The following is a 5,485-nucleotide window of genomic DNA, read 5'->3' as shown; positions in this document are numbered from 1 at the left end:
TAGGTGCCAATTGGAACACACCTGGTGACTCCTGGTTTGGGCACCTCTCAGTCAAGAACAGGTGTTAAAACTGGCATTACCATCAGGCAGGAAAAAATAGTTGGCAGCTCCAAGGACAAATATGTGTACCGTTATTGTAACGACCAAACATTCTACCGTTATTTGTAATACAAACATGTTCTACTGTTATTGTAAATACGAAACATTGTGACGTTATTTGTAAAGACAACATTACGTTATTGTAAATACAAATATGTACCTATTGTAAATACAAATATTCTTACCGTTATTGTAAATAAAAACATTGTTACTGTTATTGTAAATACAAACATTGTCCATTATTGTAAATATAAACATGACCTCAAACCAGTTCCATTTAAGCTGGGACACCAGTGGGTACAATATATGATCAAGTAGAACAGAAATCCATCAGAGTTACTCCGGACCTTTATGGGAAGATTTGAATGCTCCCTTGGGCTAGGAAAATAAAAAGGTACCTCAAAATAAAGGTAACCTAGGAGGGCACTTAATATTTAGGGTCCAATAAAGGGTAGGTAAGGAGGGCACTAAATATTAGGGTCCAAAAGGGTAGGTAATGGAGGCCTTATTAAAATTAGTGTCCATTAAAGGGTAGGGAAGGAGGCGTATTAAAGTATTATGGTCCATTAAACGGTATAGGTAAGGAGGCTACTAAATATTAGGGTCCATTAAAGGGTAGGTAAGGAGGTTACTAAATAGTTATGGTCCATTAAAAGGTTAGTAAGGAGGCTACTAAATATTAGGTCCATTAAAGGGTAGGTAAGGAGGGCACTAAATATTAGGCAGTCCATTAAAGGGTAGGTGAGGAGGCTACTTAAATTGTAGGGTCCATTAAGATGGTAGGGTAAGGAGGCTACTTAAAATATTAGGTCCATTAAAGGGTAGGTAAGGAGGCTACTTAAATATTTAGGGGTCCATTAAAGGTAGGTAAGGAGGCTACTAAATATTAGGGTCCATTAAAGGGTAGGTTAAGGAGGCTACTAAATATTAGGGTCCATTATAGGGTAGGTAGAGGCTACTAAATATTAGGGTCAATAAAGGGTAGGTAAGGAAGGCTACTAAATTTAGGGTCAATTAAAGGGTAGGTAAGGAGGATTACTAAATATTAGGGTCAATTAAAGGGTAGTAAGGAGGCTACAAATATTAGGGTCCCATTAAAGGGTAGGTAAGGAGGCATACTAATATAGGGTCCAATAAAGGGTAGGTATAGGAGGCTACTTAATAATTAGGTCAATTTAAAAGGTACTAGGTAAGGAGGCTACTAAATATTAGGGTCAATTAGAAGGGTATGTAAGGAGGCTACTAAATATTAGGGTTCAATTATAAGCGTTAGGTAAGGAGGCTATTAATATTAGGGTCATTAAGGTAGTGAAGGGGTACTAAATATTAGGGTCCATTATAAGGTGAGGTAAGGAGGCTACTAAATATTAGGGTCCATTAAAGGGTAGGTAAGGAGGCGCTATTAAATAATAGGGTCAATTAAAGGGTAGGTAAGGAGGATACTAAATATTAGGGTCAATTAAAGGGTTAGGTAAGGAGGTACCTAATATTAGGGTGCAATTAAAGGTAGGTAAGGAGGCTACTAAATATTAGGGTCAATTAAAAGGTAGGTAAGGAGGCTACTAAATTATTGGTCAATTAAAGGGTAGGTAAGGAGGCTATTAAATATTAGGGTCAATTAAAGGGTAGGTAAGGAGGCTACTAAATATTAGGTCAATTAAAGGGTAGGTAGAGGCTACTAAATATTTAGGGTCCATTAAAGGGTAGGTAAGGAGGCTATTAAATATTAGGGTCAATTAAAGGTAGGTAAGGAGGATACTAAATATTAGGGTCAATTAAAGGGTAAGGTAAGGAGGCTACTAAATATTAGGGTCAATTAAAGGGTAGGGTAGGAGGGCTACTAAATATTAGGGTCAATTTAAGGGTTAGGTAAGGAGGCTACTAAATATTAGGGTCAATTAAAGGGTAGGAAGGAGGCTATTAAATATTAGGGTCTCAATTAAAGGGGTAGGTAAGGAGGCTTACAAATATTAGGGTCCATTAAAGGGTAGGTAAGGAGGCTACTAAATATTAGGGTCCATTAAAGGGTAGGTAAGGAGGGCACAAAATATTAGGGTCCATTAAAGGGTAGGTAAGGAGGGCACTAAATATTAGGGTCCATTAAAGGGTAGGTAGAGGAGGCTAGTTAAATATTATGGTCCATTAAAGGGTAGGTGTGAGGATACTAAATATTAGGGTCAATTAAAGGGTAGGTAAGGAGCGGTACTAAATATTAGCGGTCAATTAAAGGGTAGGTAAGGAGGCTACTAAATATTAGGGTCAATTAAAGGGTAGGTAAGGAGGCTACTAAATATTAGGGTCAATTAAAGGGTAGGTAATGGAGGGTACTTAAATATTAGGGTCCATTAAAGGGTAGGTAAGGAGGCTACTAAATATAGGGTCCATTAAGGGTAGGTAAGGAGGGTTACATAATATATAGGGTCCATTAAAGGGTAGGTAAGGAGGCTACTAATATTAGGGTCCATTTAAAGGTAGGTAAGGAGGGCACTAAATATTAGGGTCCATTAAAGGTAGGTAAGGGGCTACTAAATATTATGGTCCATTAAAGGGTAGGTAAGGAGGCTACAATTATTAGGCGTCCATTAAAGGGTAGGTAAGGAGGCTATTAAATATTTAGGTGGTCCATTTAAAGGGTAGGTAATGAGGCTACTTAAATATTAGGGTCCATTAAAGGGTAGTAAGGAGGCTACTAAATAATTAATGTTCACATTAAAGGGTAGGTAAGGAGGCTACTAAATATTAGGGTCCATTAAAGGGCTAGTAAGGAGCTAGCTAAATATTAGGGTCCATTAAAGGGTAGTAAGGAGGCACTAAATTTAGGGCCATTAAAGGTAGGTAGGAGGCTACTAATAATTAGGGTCCATTAAAGGGTAGGTAAGGAGGCTACTAAATATTAGGGTCAATTAAAGGGTAGGTGGAGGAGGGCACTAATATATTAGGGTCCATTAAAGGGTAGGTAATGAGGCTACTAAATATTAGGGTCCATTAAAGAGGAGGGAAGGAGGCTACTAAATATTAGGGTAAATTAAAGGGGTAGTTTCACTCTATTCCTCGCAAAACCGTGTCGGTGGTATCCACCTAACAGTCTCCATAAGGCACACAATTGAAAATTATGCGTATGAAGACATGTTGAAAGACGTTGAAAAGAAGTTGAAAGACATTGAAAGACATTGAAAAGGAAGTTGAAAAAGGACATTGAAAAGACGTTTTGAAGAACTGTCCGTGTCTGTGTCCTCTCCAGTCCTCTCCAGCTCCAGATAGATAGTAGTAATAATAGATAGATACCAATCGTGTTGACGCGTCCCTCTTCCAGTCCTCTCCAGTCCTCTCCCAGGTCCTCTCCGGTCCTCTCCATGTCCTCTGCTCAGTTCCTCTCCGGTCCTCTTCCGTCCTCTTCCGGTCCTCTCCGGTCCTCTCCGGTCCTCTCCGGTCACTATACAGGGGTAATAGGGTCCTGGCTAGAAGTAGTGGCACTATACAGGGAATAGGGTCTGGTTCAAAGTAGTGCACTATATATGGGATAGGGTCGCTGGTCTAAAGTTACGTGCACTATATTAGGGATAGGGTCCTGGTCTAAAGTATGTACTATATAGGGAATAGGGTCTGGTCTAAAGTAGTGCACTATATAGGGAATAGGTCCCTGGTCTAAAGTAGTGCCACTATATAGAATTAGGGCCCTGGTCTAAAGTAGTGCAGTAACAGGGAATAGGGTCCTGGTCTATAAAGTAGTTGCCACTTATAGGGAATAGGGTGCCTGGTCTAAAAGTAGTGGCGAGTATATAGGGAAATTAGGGTCTAGAGTGCACTACCAATAGGCTGGAGTTGGCACTATAACAGGAATAGGGTCCTGACTCTTCTAGCAATAATCTAATAAAACGTAAGTAGAGTGTAGACCTTGAATGCGCCCTGCTCTCTGAGTCGAGATAAAGAAGGTGGGTGGGTGACTGCGTGCGTCCGTCCGCAACGCGCGATGTTCTCACACACACTGCCTGCTGCTGCTGGGAAAACGAGTCAACCGCCATATTTTACAAATCAAAAGGTTTCAAATTTTATTCTAGATTTTTCAACTTTGAGGTGAGTAAAACATTATTTAAACACTTACATGTTTTTTAAAAAATATATAGTTATCGCTGGTAATGTATGCCAATTTAACATAAAACAAGACTACAACAATGTAAGTAATACAAAATGAAAGAAAAAGTTAAAAGTTTGCGATACCTGTCAGTGGATCATGCTGCTCTTTTGTGTATTCCACAGGTGGTATTTGAACAGTTTGGGATTCCTGGTAATAAATAATGAAAATTCACAACATGTAATTGCTTAGGAAATAGGCTACTATCATAAGCATGATCGAATACCTTTAATTTCATGGTTTTTTAAAATCATATTATACCCAGCTAACACACATTCTGAGAACAATATGGTTCTTAGAGCATGGTGAGAGTGTGGTTTTCKTATGGTTATTTTGCATACAACCTTCCCACAACGTTCTGGAAATGGTGCAGAATAGTTGCTTGGCTTTGGTACATTCTCATATTTAAGGAACTTTACAAAATAACGTTACTTTCTTGGCATTTCATTACTCTAACAGAACGTTTCCCATAAGTTRAAACAGGGTTAAGTTTTCCAAAAAATGTGTTCATGGTTCTAGGAATGTTCTCCAACTGGTTTGACATTGGGATTGTTCTCAAAACGTTCAGAGAACGTTAAGAAACAACGTTCTCCTGTGGGAATTRCAATACTTCGGCATAATGATTCTACCAGGTTCCCTCATGGTTCTATTTAAAATAATGTTCTCAGTACATTCAGAAAACGTTAGTAATGTTAAAAAAAAAACGTTTTTAAGAGTGTTATTGAAATACACACATCTGTGTTCAGGAGTGTTGGCCACAACCACTAATTGCCCACACCTGATCTCAATCTTATTGAGTGGTTGTTTCRMTTYAAATGGTGTCCGTTTGAATAGACTAAAATTAACAGCTTTGTAAAACAAAAACAAAAAATACATGTCATTCTAGCTCCATCCTAGTGGCGCAGTGGACTAATTCCATGGCTAGAGAATCGAAGATCATAGGTTTAAATCTCACTGACGCTGTGCCACAACAAAAAATAAATGTGTATGCATGATTATGACAAAACAAATAATTTCTATGTGTCCTATCTTTCACCTAACCTAGCAGTGATATTCAAATCCTATTGAAACATTCAGTGAAAGTTTTTTAAGGAAGTTATTCAAAAACCTGTTTCTGTTATCAGAATGTTAATAAAACCTCCAGGAAAACTTCAGGACCATAGTAAACGTTTTCAGAACCCCCTGGCCCATAGTAAAATGTTCTCCAGAACCCCCTGGAACCAATAGTAAAACCGTTTCTGCAGAACTCCCTGG

General features: G+C 38.6%; 1 protein-coding gene across 1 annotated transcript in view; it reads left to right on the top strand.

Annotated features, from left to right (window-relative positions):
* The first annotated feature begins 4,047 nt into the window (after positions 1-4,047).
* hrh1 (histamine receptor H1) overlaps positions 4,048-5,485 on the top strand; it is a 9,205-nt gene continuing 7,767 nt past the window's right edge. The window contains exon 1 of the mRNA XM_024144468.2: positions 4,048-4,173. The gene's annotated coding sequence lies outside the window, so the exon portion shown is untranslated. The remainder of the gene's footprint in view (positions 4,174-5,485) is intronic.

This window comes from Salvelinus sp. IW2-2015, unplaced genomic scaffold (assembly GCF_002910315.2).
Source record: "Salvelinus sp. IW2-2015 unplaced genomic scaffold, ASM291031v2 Un_scaffold5315, whole genome shotgun sequence".
NCBI lineage: Eukaryota > Metazoa > Chordata > Actinopteri > Salmoniformes > Salmonidae > Salvelinus > Salvelinus sp. IW2-2015.
This window is presented reverse-complemented; position numbering and strand designations above follow the sequence as displayed.